This window comes from Neodiprion virginianus, chromosome 4 (genome assembly GCF_021901495.1).
Source record: "Neodiprion virginianus isolate iyNeoVirg1 chromosome 4, iyNeoVirg1.1, whole genome shotgun sequence".
Lineage (NCBI taxonomy): Eukaryota > Metazoa > Arthropoda > Insecta > Hymenoptera > Diprionidae > Neodiprion > Neodiprion virginianus.
The window spans coordinates 32,470,371-32,496,718 of record NC_060880.1 but is presented as its reverse complement, the minus strand read 5'-3'; the positions used below and the strand labels follow the sequence as shown (position 1 = coordinate 32,496,718).

The window sequence follows — 26,348 nt, the reverse complement described above, 5'->3', positions numbered from 1 at the left end:
GTGGGGTCGTTCTTTCAAATAAAGTGCAGTAGCGTACCGACGACACAGGAATAAGAGTGTGCCCGCATACCTGGTCCCGTGCAGCAGCGTCTGGGGGGTTGGATAAGGAGCGAAGGGTGCGGCGAGGGTCGACCAAGAGGGAGATCCGGCAGGGGTGGTTTTGTCGAAAAGGTCCGAAAGAGGGACTCCGAGTCGAGGCGAGACGGCGAGTGGAGGGGAGGACCTCGAGCACAGCCAGTCGAGCCCCGGCCCCAGCTTGCAACGCGGTATTCAGTAGAGTGGCGAGAGCCGTTGCGAGCGGTGTAGGCTTCTCGCGATCGCTTCCGAGCTTTTAAACGCACGACGCGGCCGTCGTTCACCGTACGTCACACTGATATAAAGTTGTTGCGAACATAGTTGAGAGTGCGATACGTTTACCCCGACCAAGGATCGTTATCGAACGGGACAAATTCCAAAGGGAAGAAAAAAAGTAAACAATACGGTAGAGATATAAAGCGAGAATCTCCGTCCGTTTGGAGCAGGGCGAATAGTGACTCGGTACTCGGTTCGATTCCTACCCTTAGTTACAGAGGATCACGACAACGAGTGGCAACACGATCAGTGACGTTTTTGGATTATTGTGATTGTTCCGATTTACCGGTTACGTAGTCGGAAAGAGAGAGAGGTGACGAACGGAGGCTTGTCAACGTCGACTAAACTCCCGTGTCGGATTCGCTGCAGAGCCGATCTCACAGTGCGCGCCGATTTTCTTAAGTTCGAAACGGTTTCGTAGGCGCGATTCGAGGTGTCGCTGACGGCGATCGAATACGTCTGATTTGAGTGTCGAGCCTCTTCGGTGGTGTGACGTGTTTTTCGGTATTTGTGTGTGCTGAAGAAGGCGCAGGAAGAGAGGGAGAGTCTTCTCCAAGGCAGAGACGCAACCCATTACCGGACTGCACACAAACGCGATATCATAAAACGGGCGGCAGACTTGAAAGGAATCTCCGTCGAGCAAGTGGTAAGTTTTTCCATCCCGGACTGAAATTGGTTATACTTTGAGACGGAGGGGAGCCGGAGGATCCGGAAGGCTCATCTCGATCTGAAAGAAGGCCTTCCAGCGGCGCGCTTTGACCGTGATACGCGTGTGTTCGCCCACATTGCGTATACGATTATAGGTGGTGCACTAAAAGCCTTGTGTAAACAATCGTCCCCCTTCACCTTCGGCAACACCAGAAGGAGGAAACCCTTTACGACACGTTCATCCCGTTGACTAGTTCTTCAATCGCATTTTCTCTCGGTCCTCTCTGATACCCGAGCGCGAGACTCGACTGATTGCGAGACTCTTGATACGTTCGGGGGAAGTTGAGAATAAGCCTGTCATTAATCCAGCCGTGTGAATCGGTGTTCGATATTTTTCTTGGATTGCGCGTCGAGCTGATCTGTCTTCGTACAAATCCGTACTTTATATCCTCGTTTCCGATACCAGAGACAACTGCCGACGACGACGAGGGTGTTTCAATTCCAATGCGTAAAAATTCAAACTCAGGTCACGTAGATTCAGATCCGAGCTACTGATGCTGCCTGACGAAAGAAACGGAATTAGTTTTTTCAGCTAAATAGGTACTAATCGTGTCGAGGATTTCAGGCGTTAATTCGTTTGGCCGATTGTCTTTGGTTCCGATTTTTGTCGCTCGTAGTAGTACTTGTGAAAAATTTGTTAGAATTTCTTGATACTCACTTTATTTTATTTATTTTACTTCTAGAAATATAGATTGTATATTACGTGATGAGATTTAGATAAAATAAGACCACAAATAGGGAAAAGTGATGACCGAAGCGTTGGAGGTTGTTAACCGTCGGAACTAAATTTATTACCATCTTGGAACGGTGGTATTCTATTAACATGCAACGCATTTATATATCGACGCCTCTTACGAAAAGTAGCATGTTTCAGATTTATTACGAAAACTAGCATGATTTGGCTTTCACCGCGAAACTAGCACGTTTTAGGTGTTGTAGCGAAAATTAGCACGTCTCGGTTACCTCCGCGAAAACAATCATGTCTCGATTATTGCAATAAGGATTTTGTGAAGATTTGTGCGGTGTGCGGTAGACGAAATGAAAGTCAATTTGCGGATGCAGGAGTGTGTTTTTTCCCGTCAAAGTAAACTTATTAACATCCTCGAAATTATTATAATTACAGGTTCTTTACAGATATTTCATTTGATCCAGCTTTATTATCGATATAAATCGATCGGTCTTGTTATATTTACATCAAGTAGTCCTTACCTAAACTATGCGTAATCTTTCTACAAGAGTGTAACAATTATTGTAACTTATTGCAGATGACGTAATCAGTCTTTATGGATTTTCATACCCAGATATACTACACTCTTACTGATCTGTATTAAAACGTGTTAGTTTTCGCGATAAAAACCACAACATGCTACTTTTTGCAAGAGGCGTCGATATTTGTATTAATTTGAAATCGTAATTTAGTCGCAGGCAAAAATTTTTCAAGCTGTGCAAGTCGTCGAATTGTTTGTTCAGGTGATTAATATTATTGTTGACAATAACGTTCGTTGGTCGACGAGGATAGTTGCAAAGCGCCAGCTCGTCTTGGGTTAACCCGTAGATAATTGAGATTGTGTTCCGTCGAGAAAAAGAAAGAGTGAGAGGGAAAGTACTCGAATGTCTTCGTTGTGAAAATCGTCTCCTGGTCCTACAAGCCGTGGTTGAAGAAAGGCACCAAATCTCTCCAGGTTCGACGGTATGTGCAAAAATGCAGCCTCCGACACGTGACGATTGCAACGGAAAATTTGGCCGTTATGTTGAATACGAGTTGAATATTAGTGAATGATTGGATTTGGGCGTAGTGGTATTAATTTTGATTCCTCCCGGCCGGAGGATCCGGAAGCCGATTGCTGTCTTAGTCGTCCCTGATTTTCACAACGGCATGCTGCCTAATAGTTTTGTGGTTCCGTTCCTTCGTCTCTCTTTCTTTCCTTCCTCTCTCTTTCTTCTTCCTTTCTCTCTGTCCTCTTATTCGTATACCTCGCACGGATTCTTGGTTCCTAGAAAATTTGGATAAAACTGTAAGCTGGAATTTCCAAGTTCGGATCTCTGTGCGAGTCTTACACTCCAGCTTTATGCGTCAAAATGTGGAGGAAACCGTCGAGTTTCGTGGTTTGGGTGAGATGTAAAATCCCGACTGCTTCTACGCTGACGTATTTCTGGAAAAAAGTAGTCAGTTCAATTAAGAGATGAGAAAAAGAAGAAGAAGAATAAGAATGCTGGCACACGACTCTGCGAATCTGCAGCAGTGCTGGCCGCGGTCATTGTGCGACGCTCGATTATTGCGCGGGGAGTGAAGAAAGCCTCTTTTACCGAGGGCAAAGTTGCGGAGATCCTGGAAAACACAAAGAAGTTCTTCGCCTTGTCGTCGACGTCCTCGGCAGCTCCGCCCCCGAACACAAGGCTGCTCCCTGGGAACAACAAAACGAAATTAAAAGCATTGTCGTGTTGCTTACGGAAATAAGAAAAGTCCAGGTGAACTATATAAGCGTAAGCGTCTGCCCCTCTCCTCGACGACGCCGGAGAGAATTTCACTCCCTCTCCGACCCTCTTTTTCCCTCTCTCTCTCTCTCTATTTCTCGGAGGAGTTGCACGTGTCTGTAAATCGGACGAAAACTGCGAAGCGTTCGTTCTTTTCTTCTTTCTTTTCGCCTCTCCAAGTTTTCCCTCTTTCGCGTTTTTTTTTTCCTCCTGTTTTTCCTTCACATTTCCCCAACCCGAGTTTGGAATACACAATCAAAGTTATAAGCAGGAAGAAATGGGAAATAAACCAGGGCTCGGTGGAGGAGAGGAAAATTACCCGGCGACGAGAGCTGGGACGTCGAGCCATCTTTCTCTCTTCTTATACCCGTCGCAAAATCCGCTCTCCGCAGTTTGGATCAACGCGGATGCGATATCCATTAGTCGAGGAATAGCTGTTGCAGGTTCTCTCCTCGCAAAGTGGAGAAAAATTTCGGCTCGGATGGAACGAAGCCGGAGAGCCGGGAGTGGTCCAGATTCACGAGCATCTTTCATCGTCTTCGGCTATCCTCTTTAAGGATACCCCGAAGCTTTCTTCCTCTCTCCTCTCTTGTCAGTCTGGTTGGTTGCTTTTTGCGGGCCCGCGTTTTCGCATGAAAATGACGGCGGCGTTTTGTATGCACCGGTCCTGCAAAACGCTCCATTCAAACGAGCCAAAGAATATTTTCTATCCTTTCAACCTCCTTCTCCGACATTCTGACTTTCCGTAACGCTCGACGTTCCTCGTTTCTTCCGCCCGGCACTCGCGCTGCTGAGTCGCACGACAAGAATCATTCAATTTTCAACTTCCGACGCTTCGGCTCTTTTCTCATAATATATACTTGTATAACCGAGCGACATCTGTCACAACGCTTCCATTAAATAGAGAGACGCCCCGAGAATCCCAGGAGAAAACTCTATGCTGCTCCTTCCTTATGCTTACGTATTATTTATCCTAAATTGTATACCCTCCCTTTCTCGTTCCCGCGATCTGTCCCTCCGTCTGCTTGCCTGATTCAATGGCCACCCGGCACGAAACAACTTCGTTCGCCTCGAGCAAAGAATCAGCGTGTTCTCCGCGATGGAACAAGAAACAAATCGAAAGTACTTGTTCCTACTGAACAGTAGCAATACATTCGTGGAAGAGCGTGAGATGAATCGTGCAAAAAAAAATCGATGATATAACGCAGCCTAGTAGTAAAAAAATCGTATTTCGGAATTCGAATTATTGGCTGTCGGCAAATGCAGTGATTTCATGACAAAATTTATACATTTAGATAGAAGATGAGGTTGAAGTTAATATACCGCGATATCGCTGTCAAATCACTATTTCAAAAATTAAGAATAATTTAGGAGCAGTTGAGATTGCAAAGTACGAGTATTTTTTATTCAGTATATATTTTACTAAATTTCAGATAGTCCTAAAGTTACGAAGTAACAATTTTTTGCTGAAAACGCAACTTACGAAAATGAATAACACTGCCTTATTAGATACTCGATTCTGTATCGAACTATCTGCCAAATTGGATAACTGAGAAGTCAGGTAGGTACGTTTCAGCTGCCTGCGTCGGTAGTGACGATAATTGCGAGATGAGAATTTGAACAAGTATGCAAAAAAGTCGAGGGCTTATTCGGTCCGAATATTGCGAAACGTAGGATATGCGAGAAAAATATCGAGTAGGGGAGAAGCGGCGAACGGGAATTGTAACGATATAATAATTACACGATTTCGAATTTAATTGGAACTGATTGGACGCCGAGGCGGAGCACGTCGAATCTCTCCCTCGCGGGGGTTGCAGGCGTATATCACTAATGCGAATTATCAGGATTTGACGAGAAATAATATTAATTTGCACGTTGATTGGCGTCACTTTGCATACGTTTTGTGGACGCCGCTATAACCCGCCTGACAATGCAGTGGGTCTCGAAAATTAAAATAATTATCGAAGGGTTGTTATTGGCTAGGCTCGGACCTGAATTCAAAGCCGTTCTCATCCTGGAAATAATTGCATGTCTCTGTTACGGACCCGGTAATTTGATAACTTGTGATTCGATTAAGCCCCGGAGTGCCCGAACTGTTGGAAATAACTAGTGTTGTAGACTTCAAATTTTTTGGGGGTGAAATTATGTAACACGATTCATAAATTCATTTGAATTTTGCACACGCTTTACCGGTTCAGTTTCCCGAAGTTTTCAACAATACACAGTCGATATATCTCATCGTCAAAAAAAGGGAACACGCAATAACGAAGTTTTCATAATTTTAACCATCGAAAAATCCAACCCCTAATTATTCCTCAACGTTGAATACTAAATTAGAATAATTTATTATTCGCATGCTCAAATTCTGATTCCGAAGTATTCAAACACGCGCCGATAATTCACCCCAAATTTGCGTACGTATGAATTTGTCAAGAAACTCCCGAGGCACGGTACTAGGTCAATCAATTGTACGAGGAGTAGGTACCCACTCGATTCTTGTGCGAAGAAAGAGAGGGAAAAAGGGAGGGCGGAAAACAAGCATCAGAGAGTGTCTTCAATTTTACTGAAGGTGAAATTTAACGGGGCGGAAACGACAGGTTAATACACCGTAGATGTGCTACGTTCATTTTGGGTCGGACGACGTAGGCGTACGGCGATCATTGTATGGGAAGAACCGTTTGTTGATCTACCGTATATTACAACACCAAATAGAATTGGTCCTTCGCCGGAACCTTATTATCATCGTTTAGGTGTCACCCTAATCGTTTTATTTATCTTTCCCTCCCGTCGTCGCGGAGAGAAAGCGAAACTTTGGCCTCGTTGACGTGGTTGCCGAACGTATTTATTTCGCGTTGAGCCTGGGGTGCGAAAGTGAGAGGAAAGCTGAAAGATGGAGAAAAAAAAGAGAGGAAATGAATGAAAAATAAGGAAAGTCCTCTTCCGCTCCCGCAACGCGCTCACGTATGCTTTATTTTACAGCCACGCGTCTTCATCCCCTCCACCTTTCCTTGCCAAACGGTCCCGGCTACTCCTTCTTCTCGTGTTGTTGTTATTCCGACTTTTCCTCTCTCTGCTTTCCAGTGCCGTGCAGTAGTCATAAATCCTAGAAATATATCTAAACTGAACCTCCGTCGTCGTCCGGCGAGCCTGAACCCCTTGGCTCTGTATATTATTCTATGTATCTACGGTGTTTGTTATCGCCGAACGTTTCAACACCAACGCCACCGCAAGGCGAGAGGAATTTTATCCACCTTCTTGTTGCGCTGGATCCCTGGATTATGTATTCTTTTTTGAATTATTATTCCGACCGCTTTTACGAACTCGTTTTAACCAACCCGTACGCCCTACGCCCAAAAATTTTCGATGAACCATGGCTTCGAGAAAGGAAGCTACGCGACACGGCCCAGAGCTTTCAAGCTTCGGGTCTAACCTTGTTACGCTGTTCTCCGAAATCCTTTTTTTTTCTTCTTTCAATTGCAAGTTGACCCCGTTTCTTATGAAACGCACATAGTCGTTGTTACTATAGCAGCTTTTACACCGGACGAAATTATTATGTGTAATATTGTTGACGAGCATTATTTTTACCGTGAAAAAGAGACGCGTTACCCGGTACCAGTTTTCTTATTTGGCATCAGAGCACGAAGCTGACAAAATGTTTATTTTCGGTCGCTAGCTTCGGTCTCGTCATCAGGACTAAGCCGTTACTTTCCTTCTTTGGCTTTCGATCGATTAGTTATCAACGGAACAACGCGGTGTAACGTTAACGTTGTCGAGCCTTATTTTGTGTGAATTATTTATAGAATTTCACGTCGATCTGATAAGCTCAAGCTCGTCCGAGAAGACGGGCCGTTCCTTCCGACGTAAAAATAAGAAGCATATACGTAAAGGTATAACTAGACAGCTAGATAAGAAAAACAGGCATCTTCTTCCTCCACCCGTTGAACACATGTAGCGTCGCATTGCCTTTGAAGTGCATAGGACGTAACGACATCGGCGCATTTCCTGTGAATTAGAATTCGAGCCTGCCTCACCGATGTCACGTGGCCTAGGCTCGGATCGTTTACCAGGTGTCATCCGATCGTGTCCGGTCTTGGAACGTGTGTCGGTACCGGATCACGGTGTCTTGTGTTTGTCGTACGAATCGAAGGTGGGAAATACACACGGGGTTGGAATGTTAAATGCAGTGATGTACAAGAATCGTGATTGTAAAGGTGCATAACGTCGGTGAAACTGTTTAAAAATTGAAAAGTATATAATTGTATTGAAAACTTGACTCAAAAGCACCACACATGAAGTTTGTTAAATTCCACATGGTGAATTTAATTTTTCTACTCGCTTGATATAAAGTGAAAACGTATAATTAGCCTTCGAGATAGATTTTTTTTTTTTTTAAATTTATTTCTTTTTTTTTTTCTTTTATGGAACTGACCGGTTTCTCGTTTTTGGCAAGGTATAACATTTGAAAAATTGTTACATACCTATACCTGGGCTTTGATCCAGCCATGATTGTAATCTTCATCGAGGCGTGGGTCCAGGAGAAATTAATCGGCGTCCATGGGGTCACGGATGTTGGATATAATGCGGAAAAGGGAAGGGCTGAAGGGTGGCGTTGCCGGTGACGACCTCGCGTCGAATATGTGCGAGAGCTGGTGGACCCCGCAGGAACAGCGAGCGAAGAGGGCGTTGGTCGAGGGACGAGTGTGATCTGTAATTTGGTTGTCCGTATATGTATACTTATGAATTACAACGAATAGAATTCGATGGACGATATGACGGTCCGAGACGCACCAGAGGGGTAATTTGAAAGGGCGACGAGGCATTAAAGTCGCCCGTCCGCAGTATAACTGTCATTTGATTCGACAGTCGTCGCGTCCTCTGTAGCTTCTACAACCGGGGGGCGTTAATGGTCGGGGGTGAAGAAAATTCGAACCGTCATTTCCGCTTAAATTAACCAATATCAGTGCCTACTACTCGCCACTTTTCGGGGGTCGCAGACGCCTCGGGACAGACTCGCGCCACCACCCCTCGTCTCTCCTTGATTCGAACATTTTAATTGCGTCTTCTTTACATTCGACTCGGAACTCTCGAGTTTCTTTTGCGAGCCATTCTTTCGTCTCTGGCTCCTTCTATTCAATTTAGTTTCATAATTGAAAGTTATAACCATATAAATTCAATTGTAATTCATTTCTTTAGTGAGCAATTAAATTTCTGAATACGCGTGCCATTGTTTTCCTCATTTCCTTCAATCTTTAAAGGTACAACAGGAATGACCGAAATTCAAGTTCCTTTCTTCTGGCTAAATTTGCAGCTGAGAATATCTCACAGACGTATGTACAGTCTCAGTAGTAGGTTTAAAATACGGTGGTAAACAGCTGCCAAGTGACAGCGGAATCTGGGGGAAATTCGGTTGATATAAACCAATCCACAGAAATTCTATCCCCTCTCTAAGCGTGGTGTGGCTTCTTCTTCGGCAGCTATTCCTCCTCGAATTCGAAGGTTATCTTGGATTACTATTTTCTACCGATGCAAAAAACGCGGATGAACAAAGGTTACCCGGCGTAGGCGTGCGTCTAACGGCACGTACCCTGTACGTTATTATCACCATCAGACGCAGCGGCATCGACGAGGTTGGCCCAGTATCCAGTCTCTGGGGCGTCGAGGGGCGCTATTTAGGGGCGACAGACCCCGGAGCACCGGTTGACAGCACCGCAGGCAATTCAGTGACTGCCTTCGCCGGCTTACACACCACAAGCAATAACGCTGCAGCGTCTATAAATATACAGCATCCACACCGAGACCATACCAGACCATACCAGACCTGGAATAATATAATTATCCTGGTGATATACACACTGTGACTCTCGCGTACATTGGCCTGTTTTCTCTAGACCGTTCGTCACACAGCCTAATACGTTACTCGAAGACTCGACAACCGCCAGCGTGAAAGGCTCGTTCATTTAGGAAGGAGCGGTACGTATACGTCGGTTAAACAGTGAATGAAATACACGCTTCTAATTAGTTTCTGTGCCGTAGCTTCATTCAGCTGCAGATATCCTGGTTCGCGTATTCATGGTTGAGAGTAGAGTCTGTGGTACCAGGGACAATTTTTTTAGTGGCATTTCTCTGGTTGTATTTTGATCTCTTTCCATTGAGGCAATTTCTGGGTAAAAGGGAATGAGAATACTCTCGGCGTGCAGGTTGGTTGGAGCATTCTGAATGAGATCAGCGGTAACGATTCTTGACCGAAGCGAAATATCCGCGAAAAAGGAGTGCTGAGTATCCAATCAACCAGGGCTCCCGCTAATCGAAGGTAAAAAGGGTACTTGGGATTTTTCACTCAGCGTTTGCTGCTCCATTTTACCTGCAGCTGTAGTGGCTCTCAATATTTAAACGTAAGGAGTTCGCAATACCTTTTTGTACACAATACGTTCTTTGTATCGTAGCTTGTGATGCAGGGGCAAATCACTTTGCGATTAGCACGCATGTACTCTCGTTGACAAAAGATCGAGAAATGTTTTCGATTCATTTAAATGTACTTTCGAACGTTACGAGCGACGAACAATAGTATCTCCACTTGAGACCGAGCGAATCAAGGTACGATAATTGATTTGCGTTCAACGTACAATTAGATTCAGGGAGATGCAATCTGGAGTTTGAGGTTGACGCCGAAATGGCGGGTTAACGCTGACTCACAATCAAGTCAAGCCAAAGTGGCTGCTGTGTGGTGGAAAAAGTTTCGGAGTAATCTCGAGTAGTGTCGGTGACCTTTGTCAGTAATTCTCCTTAATTTTTCACTAGTTTTTACAACCTCGGATGCTTTTTGCCAGTTAAGCACAGCCGTTATACGCGATACACATCACGGTTGAGCGTAAATTCAAACAGGAAGAGAAAATTGGTCCCCCAGCTAGCTCGCGCTTGGTAAACACATGGTCAGAAACTTTGTGACGACGCGTTGCCCGCAAGCCGCGCTTATACAACTTATCACGAGCGAGACGACGGAGCGAGCTATTTTCTTTAGCCCTCGAAAGAGCGAGAGCACACCGGCATTATCACTCAATAAGGGTGAGCGGCGTTTAACGGGCAACATATGCGACTAGGTGACGACGAGTCCTTTCCCTCTTTCCCCTCGTCTCGTCTCGTCGCGAGCTTCGAGAGCTTCTCCCGCCGCTTCCACTTCTTTCTGCGTATCCAACGCAGCGTCGCGACGCCCAAGCTTCTCTTGACGAATGTTTGCGATGCAAAGGGGGCGAGTTGCGCCACAGCGCAAGCAGTCTGGCGAGCTTTTCGTAGGGGAATTCCTGCCACGGCTCTTCAGACATGCGCACCGCGACGATTAACGCGTAGGTGCACTTCGTCAGACGGAAGAACGACTCGCCTGGAGTCCTTTTAAGCTCGGGAGCGTGTGCGAGACCTCGTCGCCCTCCTCGTTCAACCCGCGACGCAAATTTATAAACCCCGCAAAGGCCTCGGAGGAAAAACGAATTTCAGAAATCTCTCCACGCGAATAGACTCGCGCCCTTCCCCAGCACACCACCGTAGGTACGGTATAAATTGATTGTTTGCGGACGATGGGGAGGAAGGCGGCAGCCATCGGCTTCTACCCGCCTTACTTAATATCTGATTTTCAGAGGATTCCCACGTCGCCTCGAGCCAGAGAGCTGAGCTGCCATGATAATTCCGAAAACCCCGTTCCGCTCGGTGAACCTTATCGCTTCTACTGGTGAATGGAGCGGGGTGAGCGACGGTTTCCTTCTTCGCGCCAATTCAGGAGCTCGATTTCGTCGAGCCAGAAAGAAACTCTCGATCCTCACTGCGCGATGGCGTTTGATTGTGATCGGTAATTGGACCGGTAGTTAACATTTGATTGGAAACTTTTTTCCTCTACCTTATACCTAGGAATTCCACCCAGGCACATTTCTGTGTGAATTACGTATGAGCGGTGTGCTTGACACACGGCAATGACACAAATTTGTCGGGTTCGAGTTTTTCTGCACAATCAATTTTGTCCGTGGTTCAAGTACCCGTGACAAATTTTATCAGTACTGGGGTGTACGGTGACTTGGAATAACCGAAAATTAGTGCGATATTTTCAATCGCTGGTCACGATAATAACGCAAGTTTCGCCGTCCTTTGAGAAGCAGTATCGCTCAAAACTGTTTCGAAAACTACCCATCGCGATTCCGGACTGTTCTACAATCAATACGAGACTGAATTTTGACCGATTTCGGTTCGATCGCGTACTCGCCGTGTGTAGATACATATATATGTTCCATCCGACGAATATTCTCAAGATCATAAACAACGCCTTTGAGAGGGGATCGTTGCCGGTCGCGGGACTAGAAGGCAGCAGGGTTCAACCCACGTTGTAGTTATGGGCGTGGGCCGAAGGCTGGACACCGAGTATGGATCAACCGAGTGGCCGAAGAGTCCTGAGGCTACGTCGCGACGGCGGTAACGAGTCGCGCATCTGTTGCCACGTGTATAATCTGCTCGTGCCCCGGTCGACGAGCAATGCGTCAATACGAGACATCGGGCGTGGGTCGTCCAGGATATCGCGACGGGACTCGGCCCTTCTTCCTTCATCCCTCTTCGCCGTTCACACACCTCTTTATCCTCCGGCTTTCGCCGCGTATCCAGCAGCTGTCCGACCCGCCATCGGTGTACGCGACGTTACCACGGAAGCTCCGGCTTAGCGGCGGGTGGAGACGCTCGGCTCGGGCGGCCTGTCGAGACTTCCGGTCCCGTCATGGGCTCATAGCCAAATTAAACTTATTACCTACCGGCGACGTTCCAGAACGGCCTCGGATCTCGCATGGATTCGCTCGAAGCATCACGTGTTTTTCATCCATCTCCGGTTACCCTTCGGGACTATTTACGACCCGCACAGACCGGCTTGATATTCCGGACCTCGCTCCGTGACGGGTGAAGGCTGCGGGATGCAGAGACTGATTCGGACCTAACGATTTAGTCGACTGACCCTCGAAAGGTGTCCGAGTACTCTGGACATTTTTAGATGTGTCACAAAATCGTTTCTATCGAACAGTCAATGTTGAAAAAAATGGTTTTCGAACTAATATTGGTACTAAAAATTTGATGACTTTTGTAATAGTTTTAAAAAATTACCAAAAACCAGTTTGCAACCGATTTCAATCTATAATAAATTTCACGGCTTCATACATCCAGAGTATCAGTTGTTAAAATCGGTTAGCTTGAAAATATTTGATCAAAAACCGGGCACTGCACGGTCTTACAAAATTATTTACAAAAAAAAAAAGGAACGGTTACTTAATTTTAGTTGCGTATAATGGCTGGGTTTGTAAAAACGATAAAAATTTCATCAAACTCACAAGAAAATAGTCCTTTCCAAATCGCAGAACAGTCTTCCTATTAGACAGCTGTAAGCTCCAGAAGCTTTTATCCTCACACTCGAATACGTTGGTCGAGTTGAAACGGCTCGTCGGTGCGTCTCAAGGTGGGTACATCTAGGTAATTTTTGACGACCCCGTCCTTTGTCTCCGGTTATGATCAGGATCGCAGTGGACTCTGAGAGACTTTGAAACACCGTCAGCCTTTATGCTAATCCGCTTTGGGCCTGGCCGAGGCGCGGCATTGTCCGCTAATAATCATCTCGGGGACGACGACTCGGGGCCTCCGCTGCGGGAGAACCAGACATCCCTGCGTCCGGAGACTAGCAATTATCACGCTGGTACGTGGTTAGAAAATTCCTGGCTATCATTACAGAGCGTAAGGCATCGTCCTCCGCGTCGAGGAGATGACACTAGCCAGCCCCCTCTGCAGGATTCATGCATCGTACGTGCAGTCCACCTTATCTCTTCAACGCACCCCGTGTATTTATATGACCTTTCGTATTATACGAACGGGTTCGCTTGGGAATGAATTAACAATTGTGAGGTGCGGGTTTCTTGAAAGGATCTGTTCGTGTGATGAAAATACCGCGTCGACGAGCTTTGGATGAATATTAAATAGTCTTGTGTCTGGAAATCTGCTACACTGCTTGGAATACTGTGCTCCGAACGTAAATTAATATTGCAGTGGCGATTTTTTTCCACAAGTGCAATTCGCGAATGTTCATTAATATCCTGATTGCTTTCCTTTTTGCTGCGCCGTGGAGTTTCGCTATTTCGGCGAGCGACTGAATCGAGTTAAAGCGCCCTACGAAGAAGCTGTGGAAATTCGACGCGAGGTGCGGGTGGGCCTTTGGTTATGTAAGAGATTCTCGCGGCCGTCTTGTGCTCCTCCAAGACGTTACGAGTCGTCATCGTCGTCGTCGTCGAGGATTGCGAGAAGAACGATTTAAATTTAAATAAGCGTGACAAAGCTGCGATAAAATATAATTAAGTTTCATAGCGGTGGCGGCGGGAGAGGAAAAAAAGAGAATAAGAAAACAAAGGCGACGTGGACGAGGAAGAGGAAGAAGAAGAAGAAGAAGAAGAAGAAAAAGAAGACGAAGAAACTGCTAGCTCGAGGCGAGACGGCTGGCGGGGAGGATCCTTGAAGTCCTGGCGAAAGAGGTCCTCTCGGGGTTGCGGCGCTGGGCGTCACGTCGCTGCTTAACTTGACGAACTTAATGGGAAAAGGCGTAATGGGTGCAGACTGCGAAAAAAAAAACGTAATTAAGGAAAGGAAGGATACCGAGCTGTTCCGGCGCGAAGATTTATGCATCGCTGCCCTCCTTTAGCGGCGTTCGCGTTTATATACACGGGGGAGAACGAGGAGCCTTGCCGCCTGCTGCAGGACGTTTTCCGTTGAACACGATCGCCAAGTCTCTCGAGAAGCAGCGTGTACGGTATCTCCGCGAAGGGTATGCAGATAGCGCCCGAGCATTTCTCATCCTAATGTGATTTATGGGGCATTTTTAACCCCGGGTAATGGCGCGTGGTGGGAGGAAGGAAACCGCCGCGCCGCTCCGGCTCTTCCAATCCTTCGCCACTCTCCCGACCGAAAAACCTCATACTCGCGGGTTACCGGCTCGAGTCTCCCGCCGCGAAACATCCCCGATATTTTCGCCTAATTATACAGGGGTCTGTGAGGTCCCGGCAATAATATTGCGATAAAAGGGAAGCAAGGCGAAGTAAGGAATACCATATACATTTATTTTACCTCCGTGGGTCGATGTGTTGAGAAAAAAAAATATTACAAACATTTTTTACGTTGATTGGTCTTGCAATTGGATCGTCCGAGGTTTAATGTTTCAAAATATTTTGATCCGTTCGTTGTATGTCTGTCCAACTAGTATGTGAAAGAGATACAATTTGAAGGAAAAAGGATTCTTAGGAATCATTTTTTGAAGTATACGATGATCGGGTGTGAGAATCAGCCGAGGGATTGTTCACCGCCGAGCATACTCGTTTCTCACTACCTTATTTAACTTTTTTTGCCTGTCTATCCAAAGACTCGTCGGTAGTCGCCGATATTCACCGACGAATCAGCATCTGCTGTGGCGAAAGTTCGCGCCCCGCAAAAAAGCATAGCAGTGGATGTAGTCGATTTATTTTTGTATCCTAAGATATGTTAATTAAACTCCTGATCTATTATAGCCCAACGTATACCTAATAAATGATGAGATTCGCCTTTCTTTAAGTCAGACTCATATTGTTTTCAAGTCCTTTCTGCGACCACTTGATCCAGAAACTTTTAACAAGAATTCTTTTCGTACTGGCTTATCTCGACGAGCGATGGAAGGTCAGCTCTCTAAAGGATTTGAGGTTGGGTAATGGAGGTACAGAGTTGGCAGAAAAAAAGAAAAAAAAATAAGAAACGTAGAAAGGAAGAGATAAAATACATGACAACGACGACGCGAGTGCGTAATTCCGTTTTCGGAGTTTCGGGAGAAGGAGGTGGAGGGTTCATACATAAAAAGGTTATACCGGTGACCGGAAGTCCTCTTCACGCGTGGATGGTATCGCTCGTTTCTTTCTCTGTGCGTTTCGCACCCTCGCGAACCCTTCGGATGTTTATCCGCATCCTCCGGACCCTCGCGAGAGAAGGAAATAAAAAGAAGAAAAATTGTGAAACAGGCAAAAGAAAATGTCGAGTTCGGAATTAGACGGCTGTTTTGCCTTCCAAATATCACGCAAAAACGAAGCCGCGACGATGAACGAGCGAGGGGATGCAAGAGTGGGTTCGGTTCGCTGGCTGGTTGGAAGGTTCGCGAGCTGATGAGTTTTTCATAAAGTCACGGCCATCGGGCCATCCTCTCCATGTAGGAAAAGAAAGGGGAGGGGGAGGTGGAGGGGTACCTTATTTTCAACGTTCATTAATCCCCGACATCCCATTACACTTTGCGTCGTAAATAATCGCTGGAGTCTCTCGGACGCGGCGCCTTACGTGTTGCGTCGAGACGCCGCGCAAATAACCACCGGATCGTAAAGCATAATCATAAAGACTGGGCGATGGACCAAAGATTGTCGGTCGCTAGCACAACGCCACTGCTGATCTTCGCCGCGTTGTTGCCGTTGTTGCTACTCCATGCATTCGGACCCTTCGGCCACCCCGGGAACCCGTCGATGATGCCGCTGCTGATGCTGCTGATGTTGCTGCACCGGGCGTAGGTGTCGGCTGTGGTAGGTATTTGTAATGAACAACGCCACTTACGGCTTCCCCTCCCCTCTCCTAACCTCCCCTACCCTACCCTTCTTCGCCCGCTCTCGCCAATTCACGTTCCCGTATATATGCCTTTGTAAATTCATAAATTGATACGCGCACGTACGCCTTATGCACCTACCTACCTTCCACCTTCTGCATGTATATGCCGCGTCCATCCACCCCACGCACAGCAATCATCTCCGCGCGAGATTCGCGGCAATTTGTTCGACATCGGGAGAAAATAGAAAAAAAAAACAACAACAAACGAAAAGAGAAACTCTTGTTTGCGAAAGATTTCGAACCGTCCAATTACGAAAAACGCATCAGATTTGTATGTCGGTCCCGTTTTAAAAAAGAATCATATTAAAATCTGATTGCAAATATCGTACGTGGTATTTTTTGTCGCACCATCGTGATTCATACATTATTATTCATATTCTGATTTGAATTCCATTAAAAACCGATCGATTCAAGGCGTCAACAGATCGAAGGCCTGAAAAAATTGATACTCCTATCATCCCAAGCACGAGTTAGAGAGAGGAATTTTTAGGTATTTTTGCATTTCGTATCAGGAAGCAGGGAAGTGCGGAGGGGCTATCCGAGTTTATTCCTCGCACTCTGTTCCGACCGCTTTTGTTGTAATTAAATACATACGGTGGGTAACGTCCCAAAACGACATTTCCGCAAATTACAAGCTACCGCAGTGGATTTTCCCGCGGTCGGAGCTGCACGGGAGGATGATTTCAGGGGATGTTACTCCGGTTCCGGCCCTCAGGGGGGTTTCGCAGCCATGGTTCTCCGGAGGAAGCGGGGCGATAAATACAACGTTGCACGCCTCACGTTTCATCGACGATACAATATAATAAACCGTGAACAAACCTCCGCACGCCCAACGATTTATGGAACGCCTTCTGGGACCAACAAATTTTTTTTTCTGCGCCCCTCCAATCATCTCTTCGGAGCAAAATGACTTGGGGTCGGAATTAAAGATTCTTCTCCCAACCGCGGATGTGCCATTGAACAATAACTCTACGACAGCATCGTCAACTATATGCCCCTTGGAGGTTGTGAAACGGTATTCCGAAAATGGCGCGCACGGCTCAGGCCTAACAACGTCCATTTCAAGCACCGTCATCATCATCATCCGTTCTTCTTTAAAGATTCACGAAGGAAGAACAGGAAAAGTCGGGAAGACAAAACGGTTGGATATTTTCAAGGTGATGCGACCTACTCTGTCTGTGGCTCGCCTTCTTATCTCTACGGAGTAAAAAATATCTCTCTACCTCAACTCCAGCTTCCTCCTGCTTCCATTCCGCGCCGCGGTGAAGAATGATGAATTATTTTAACCCGTCAGCCTTTCGTTCGTTCCCGCACTTGTACCAGCTCTCGGGTCGAAACAGACATGGATTTGCGGTGCACCGTTCGTGCATTTATCTGCAATATGCACAGCCAACTATGATTTTTTTTCTAATTAGACGTTGAACGGATCTATCTCGGGAGTGAAGACCTTAACCGTCTCAACTTACTTCAATGACCATGATTTCTCTCAATTATTGGATCGTTCGAGAGATGAAAAAAAGAAAAAAAAATTGCAAACTCAGAGATAATCGTACCTGTAGACTTGCAGTAAATATTGAGTCGAACGCAAAGATCAGAGCCGCGTGCATGGATTATTTTCTTTTTCACCTCGGCACTGAATTGTTCGTTATATCGATTGGAATCCGCGCAGCTCAATGCCAGGGTGAAAAAAGCACAGGTAGACAGAGAGCGGAGGCAATGACCCACCGCCCGGTTTCTCTTGCGCGAAGTCTCGACTATTATACATATTTATTTCGCGCGCTATGCGCACAGCTTCGTACACAATCACGGAAACTCGCATAAAGTTACGTAGGTTGTATCCGTGCGCACCAGAAGTGCAAGCCGAGCGAGCATTATTCACGAGTCGTTACAGTGTTTTCGCGTTTCTTTGGAACTTGCATGCGGTTCGCTCGTTCAGTTTCAGTCGTGCCGCACTTCCTACCGAGGTTTACGATGCGGATGACCTCAACGGCGGTTTGTATGCCCGGTGGTGGGAGGACGGACACGATTCCCGTAAGTAATTTGCGGGGACCCATTACCGTCCCAGTTTGTTCTGCCGATTATAGGCGAACTCTAATAACGAGACAATTATGCCATTTCGAGGGAATTCGACCGCCTGTGGTGCTACGGAACAATGGCTTCGTTAAGGACCCCGTACGTGTGTGACGCGCGTATATCGGATGCCACCTACACTCTTCGAGAGCTTCCTCCTGCCTGGACAACAGCTTCGACGCAGCCACGATGACGGGGGTCTTCGTTGCGGGTATAGTTATACGGGTACATTGGTGCCTTCGCCACACCTAGAGATCACCCTAGTTCTGTTTCACCCAAATACGTACCCCTGATGAAGGGGCGGACCTCTTACGGGTAGCTGAGCTGCAGGTATCGGAAAATTCGTCGTTTGCCAGCTGAATTCCACCGTTTTATCAGATCACGTATGTAACTCGCTTATTCCGAATCATCGCATCATTAGGGTCACAGTTTACATGGATTCCACATGCGTTCTTGGAACGGCCGGGACATGGAAGTCTTCTTTGAAAGATCCTCTTTAAAAAATTCTTTCCCACATTTAATCAAACTTTGTAGAACGCTCGGTTATGAAATCTTAATAGAACTACGGTTTGTAATCTAGGTCGATTGAGGAAGAGCTGCCTGTAGCAGCTTATTTTGAAGATCTAAATATCCGGAAAATTGGAGCAAGATGTCGATTTTGTTTGAAATATTCGGTATTCGGTGAGTGCGTGTGGCAATAACTGTTTTAAAATTCACGGATAGGGTGGGGCTTATCATCATTCGTCACTTTCGTTTCCGAGACTGTTTACCCTGGATCAAAAGCATTTTTTAAACCGGCGAAAGAGTCTGGAATTTTGACGTTAAGGATCACTGTTTGTTTGTACGTCGCGGCGTGCGTTAGCGCCTCACCGTTCGAACCGGAACTCGGTCCGACGTAAAACATCAAACTAGTCAAAAGTCGTGCTTTTGATGTTTGCGCAGAGCATAAGGCATTCGGACCTTCTCTCTATCACCTTACTCGAAATAACTCGGCCGCTCGTTACGTTTCGGGCCGATCCCGATCCGCGGCCCTCCGAAATACCGATATCAAAATCTCCGTTGCTTATGTACACAGGAGTCCGAATGTCGGCAGGCAGCATTTTTTATTACTCGATTTCAGACACCGCTCAGCATCCTGCCCGAATGCCATGATTCTCGCACCTCAGAAGCAGGCAGGCTGGCAGGTGGGCTTTGAATAGTCCCCAGAGTGAAATTAATCCGTGCCTCGTGTTTATTTTCCTTCTTCCTCGATGTAGATGTACATGGCTACGTATACGCACGTACATATGTGTATATACGCGACTTTCACGTAACACGTATCTGGGGCGGTGGATTAATGGTGACTGGCTGCTCACCCTTCTCGCGGACTGCCTGTGTCGGTAATCGAATAACGTGAAATTTTACCAGCGAAAAAAAAAAAATAAAAAAATAAATAAAGGAAGATGGAACTGAAAATGGTATAAAAAACGGGGTGCGCCGAGCGCTTCGTCGCTCGAGACATGAATATAAATAGCGTATGATTCCTCGATCCGCTGCCCACGTAATATCATCATCATCGCCACCCCGTTCCGCAATATACCCTAACTGCGTCACAAATATCCTCACGAATTCACGCGGCTGTATAAGAAGGATATTACAAGGAGGCGAGGATAGACCCGGTGCGTAACGAGGTTGCATTATCTCCGGACGGCAATTGCCGCGAGGCGCTAATACGGTCAATGAAAACATTGGTTCGGGCCCAATTTTCTCATCAAGCCTCCGAGCCCCCCAAATTGGAAGTCGGAGTATGCACGCATCCGAAGTTGGCTCTCATCTACACGTCGGAATATACCTAACAGTAGAGGAGAGCTGTCGTGCGTTTTTTGGATAGGTGAAACTCCCGCCTGCCCCCGTACACAACAATTTAATCTAACCGTGCAGCAATAACAAGCAATGACACGGCACGCGGTTTACGAGCCGTAGCTGAGGGACTTGGAGGCGAGAGAAGGCGTCACATAATTACATGCCGGCTGCCGGTGCTGTTAGTTCTGATGCGAAGAACTCTCTTCGGGAGTTCCCAGTTACTCGGAGCGTCGCGGTGTCGGGTACTCTCGAGAGGTCCGCGAAGACGGGGGTTCCTTATGCAGCGTTCCCGGAACGTGCCTTTGGAAGACGAGATGGAAGTTGGTGAAACACGTACGTTCACAGGGACGGATGTTTCCGGCACGAGGTGAAACTTGGAGGGTATGCGCAGGTAGCGGCGTTCCTCGTGTAATCGGGGGAGCTGAAACAGCCTCTGCATAAACGAGCTTAACGTCGCATCACCAAATTATTACTCTGTATTAATATTACATCAGAGCACTCGTCTACGCGGGATCTCCGCAGTATAGACACGGCCTTTGATCCGGAATATACGCGGCTACCCTACTCGATGGATTTTTAACGCATTAAAAATACACTCCGGTACACGTTGCCCGTGATCCATAAGGTGTGTGTGTCTGTGTGTTTGTGTTGGTGGATGTGCGATATACACGTGCCCCGTTTCTTTACCGGGCGACAGGATTTACGATGTCCCCATAATTCAACCTTTTCAAGCACCACCGGCTTCGCCGTGCTGTATAAGTTCAACGTTCATCGATCAAATCTTTTCAAAAGTATCACTTTCCGCCCTTGTAGTTCTCGACATACCCCCACCCCCTCACTCTTTTTAGAATTTTGACGTGTAATCGTCCAGACGTGTTTTAAACACTCGGAACCGTCGAACGTCATCACGATGCTGCTGCGTTACGATGTACGTGCGCTTCCATTTCACGCCCACCCCGACAAAAAAAAAAAAGAACATCAACGCCGATAAAAAGCACTTGAACTTCGTATCAAGACCTCGGATGCTTCAGAGTCAGTGAAAGAAACCGAGTGTAGTGAACTTGGATAGACACGAGAGACAGACGATATGTGTTCTAGACTTGTAGTTACATCCACAATCTGAATTGTAATCAATCCTGTTATCCGTTAAGTGCGATGTTCTTTAAGTGAGTTGTGTATGTGTGTGTATATACATATGTATATATGAAAATGACGCCGGCGGCGTCTGTCAATGCATTCGTTGCATTCTCCTCGATCTTAATTTCTACTATCAATATCTCGCGATCTTTGTCTTGCAATTACAAAGATATTTCTTTTCTCTCCCCCCCCCCCCCCCGCCCTCTCTCTATCGCTCTCTTTGTCAAGTTTCTTTCTCCGAGGCAATGTCGGTAGCTGCAGGAAATCTGCGATCACGCGATCGTCTAAGAGTCTAGACCCGTTCCCCGGTCTTCTTTTCCTCGTCTGCGCTGTTCGTATACATCGCTTCTCGCTAGGCTGACGGTGAAAAACGGTAAAATCGTTTCTCAATCACGCCGCGTCCGCTCAACTTCTCAGGACCGAATCTCTGAGAAGAAGGTGAAGAGGGAGAACGAGGAGAATGAGAATGAGAAAACGAAGAAGAAGAAGCGGATTATTATCTCTGAAAGGGGGCTAGACGGGTACTACCGGAAATGAGAGCTCGGGTGGCGAGGTGCCGGCAACAAGCGGCCCGTCAACATCGAGACACTGCGGCGCCGCGGCTTCTGCGTTCGCAAGCGTTAACAGTCTCTTCGTGATCGCATTCCCAGGCCTAACGACATCTTGCCTTCAAGGGATGCGTGCCGCCGTCATTCGGTACCGCTGCGGTATAATATTCACTCGATGTTTTGCCCGGTGTTTTTTCAACGCCTGTAATACCACCGCGTCACGTCCTTCGCGAAGTCGGTTGCAGTTTCTTCGCCGCTTCGCTATCCGGCTTATCTGCATCGCGCGCGTTGTAATAATAAACGTGACGTACCTACCTCGCACAAGGGTCGGCGATAAATGTTTCCGATAGCTTCTGACCGGACGAGAAGATGGTAAAGTCAGCACCTGCGACGAGACGCGGAGGTGTGCCATTTCTCGCTTCGCGCATCATGTTGCCGCTGATTCGTTTTATTCACCTCAACTTCGCTTTCCCCGAACGCGAATGAAGATCGGAGAACAGGCCGGAGTCCTCATTATTGTACCCAACTCTCGAAGATGACCGTCGATCCGCTTGTCGTAACGCGTACGAGCCACGTGATTTCAAGCTTTTTCATCTCCACCTAGGCACGCGGCCTTTTCTCAAGTTCATCTTGGGTCAGCCGGTGTCAGAGGTCGGAAGGCGACAGCCCCGGGTCGCGGTCCCGTTGCGTTCGTTGCCGGACCGACTCCGCGTCTGCGCCACATCCGAGATCTCACCAGATTCCGGCTCTATCTTGGGATGCGACCGATCGCTCCAGCCTGCGGCAGCCTCGCCTAACTCAGCTCCACGCCACCTCCGATTACACGCCGGCGAACCAGACGAGCCCGAGGTGTAATTCCGCCTGTTTTATTATCCTTGGATCACCGCGCCCATTCCGCTCGCCTCTCCTCTCCTTTTTGCGACACTCTTTTAGCCGCAGAAGCCGGCTAGATCTCTACCTCCGAGGCGCAGGTTGGGCCACCCTGGTCCTTCGGGTCGGCCAGGTCACCTCTGCACGTACCGTTACACACCTCGACTCGTTTGGCTCACGTTTTCTCAGAGGCCGCATCTTGCTCGTCGTCTCTCCCATATACCTCTACCTTGTACCGTCACGTACGGCCGTAAAATATTATGTTGATGTCGTGCCGCGATCCTTACTACAAACGCCACTGCGACTTACGATCTTGTACCCGTCTTTTGTACATACAAAGCGATTACATTTGCTCCGCTGCGGTATGTATACGTGCATTATACACTCGTACATATTTTCACGTCTTCGGTGGACGGGCAAACCTTTCGCTTGTGTGTTTTCCACACAGTGTGCGGGTTGCGTTTTTCATTCTCTTACGCGACACGTGCGATTCCCGACTACTTTCAGTGCATCATACACACGATATCGGTAGTTCAACGAATTCAGTTTTAGACGGAATTCTCCTTTATTTCACTGCGAGAATTTACTTCGGCTTTTCCACCAGCGATAACGTTGAAATTTCGCAAAACTGGTTCTTGTACTTTCTATCGGTGGCGGTACGCTATAGATTCTGTGACTTTGCCGTGTATTTCATACCGCGAGTATATCATGTAACCGCAGCGTACGTTTTATACCGGTCGTAAAGTGCAGATATAACGGTATTGCTTGCACATATCGGCTGCGTATCTGCCAGATGGTGTCCAAGAATATGGCACACTGACCGTGTCTTATACTGTTTGCAGATCGATGAGAAGGACTCTCTGGTATTCGTTCGAATGCCGTTATGAGAGGTCCGGTGGTCGTCTCTCACTCTCTCCTCGCGTCAGATTCCAGGCTGTATCCTCTCTCGTTCTATCCCGGACAATGGGCTCATATGTATTGCAGAGAACACCGCGTTATATCCATCCGTATTCCATCGATTTCGCGAATTCGTCGACACCCTCGGGACGCGAGGTCATTCGGAATCATTTTTTTTTCGCGCAATATCGTTTCTCGATGATATTTTTTTTTTTTTCGTCTTTTTGTCTTTCCATACAATTTTTTTTTCCTTTCACTCCTACCGTTTCTTTTTATTGCCATACGCCCAAACGCTATTGATCGCTTGTACGGAATTACTATTTGGGAATTGGAACTTGCCGCACCTGTGGCTATCAACTTTCCGGCAATCAAGCTCTGCGTTCTTGTACAGCGCTTCAACTTTTTCCCCCCACCGAAGTAAAAACGACGAAGAACGAGCGGGTTGAACCCAGCCGCGTGAACCAAGAAAAATTAAGAAGGAAAAAAACCACTTTGCCCAAACATTGATCTTTCAACTTGTTGATAAATCGTGGATGCAGCGTAGTTGTGCTAACGGTACGGAATGGTGAAAAACCGGGGACTCGAACACTTTGGACATCTGCCACCCTTTTTGGGGGATGGAAAGGCACGCATGTATAAACACTCTAAAACCGAACCTAAAATCGCGGTTGAACCGCGGGCGAAGAGGCTTGAGTGCGGAGCCGTTAAGTGACGAAACACGGTTCTCTGCTCGGTCCTGGGATGCACTAGGATGGGTCGGACAAGAGGATCACGAGAGTTCGGGTCGTCAATTTAACTCGCTGGGTGGGATTTGGCGGACCAAGAACTTCGTCCCGCCGCGCTTCCGAGGACATGAAACAAGTCTGAATTACAAAACACGGCTTCTTGAGATACGGCAACAGGGTATATTTGCGTGACGAGACTTACTGAACTGTATCTGGGTGTAAGCGAAAATCATCGCTTTTACACGTAGATCTGCAGACGAACGTTTTATCGGATTCCAATAGAAATGATTAACTTGACGAAAAGTTTGGAAATACGATCCGCGCCATTATACTTCGTGAAACCGATAGCTTCCTGGATCCTATAAGTCGGACCGACGGACTCGAATCCTGAGAAAAGCAGCTGCTTGTTGCTTCTGTACATCACAGCTACCCGCGGTGCGTAACGCGTGCATCTTGTAACGTAAACTGACACGTAATGTAAAACTGGGAAACGTGGTTAATCCGGCGTGTAACGTTTGCGCGGGGCTGCCGCCCGACGTGCCCGGAGTAAAGTTTGAAGTTTTTCGTGAATGGAGGCATCTGTTAGACCCGGGGGGAAACTTACTTTTGCCAAAGAAAAAATGACGCCAAGTAGGATCGGAGAGGAGGAAGGAAGGCAAGCGGATCGAGGTTCGGCCCGTTCGGTCGGCCGGAGGAGGTAAAAATAAGTGGAGCCCATAACTCAGCTCCCGGGAGTGATTAGAAGACTTATGTTTTCACAGTAACGTTGATGCGAGAATACGTACGAGAACGTCTTCGGCGCCAAGAGGTTTACTCATCATGGTTGCTGCCCAGATGCTCGTCTCGTCGACCGAAATGTCGACAGCATGACGTTTCCCGGTCTCCCAAAGAGACCTCCTCCTCTATTTGATGCCGAAACTTGACCTAACCAACCGTGTCTTTCTTGCTCCGTCTCGATATTCGCTTTGCTTCGGTTCATCCTTCTAACCGCCATGTTCGATTCTTTTTGTTTCAGGTGAGTTTCACGCGGTCCATATACCGATGCGCACAAGTCCGCGTGACGTAGATTCGCAAAGACGAGGATCAGCATCGCTGCACGGAGCTCGAAGAGTCTTCGTCTTCGTGGTCGTAACGCGCGGGTGTTGGTATGCCCGTGATGTACGTTCATCGAACGATAACTATACTTGATACCCGGGTTCGCCGATCAATCTTTCGAACCTTCTATTTTGGGGTATCGGGTTTTCACGCGAGCCCGGGTCAGAGGACCTTGGAATTCGCTCGTGTGTTCAGTTTTACGACCGAGTTGGTGAACCGCTCCGACCCGGGCTGCTGAAAATTCACCGCGTCCTTTTTCCCTCCTTGCAATTAAGGTTCAGAAGTATCCACTCGTAGTAATCAGAGGGCCGTTGCGGAGTCCCCTGTAATATAATATATTATCTTCGCCTGACGATTTCGTGGCACATATATACCCACGTGAGTTGGCAAGTATTTCTTTATCTTTTTCGCCTCGCCCCCTCAGAATTTCCTATCGTACATCCCTATCACGTCTTCCTGATTCGGGGCTGCTTCTATTCGGGTCCTTTTGTACCGACAAGTTGCGCTTCGCCCGACTGAACCCTTAACAAGCGTTCCTCCCTACTGCTTTTCCCGGGAACAAACTTGCCTGGACATTTTCGCCTTGATTGATTCTTTCGTTGTCAATGATCTACTTGGCCGTCTAGTAGAAAATTATGGACGTTTCACGCAAGGAACTGGTTACGCCCCGGATGAATGTTGCACGAGCCATTAGGTATCGTCGTGTCTTTGAAGTAAATTAGCCGAGGATAAGACCGGAATGACAATCCATTATTACACGTACAGTCCGTTAACGGTCGTTTGACGAGTCGTTTCTTTCGTTTCTTTCATTTCATCCGTTCGCTAAAGTTTGAGCGTGAGATTCCGTGTGGACGGTTTACTGTAATGAATTTCACTTTCGCCTTGGGCACTTTTTACTCCTATGAAGTCATTGCACATGCGCATCTTTTCAGTCATTAAAAATAAATTATCCCATCGTTCCTAA

The 26,348-nt window shown here is 47.1% G+C and overlaps 1 protein-coding gene across 1 annotated transcript in view; it reads left to right on the top strand.

The window, feature by feature from the left end:
- Window positions 1-262: 262 nt before the first annotated feature.
- The window catches only part of LOC124302349 (MOXD1 homolog 2), a 91,635-nt gene continuing 65,549 nt past the window's right edge, over window positions 263-26,348 (top strand). The window contains exon 1 of the mRNA XM_046758460.1: window positions 263-997. The gene's annotated coding sequence lies outside the window, so the exon portion shown is untranslated. The remainder of the gene's footprint in view (window positions 998-26,348) is intronic.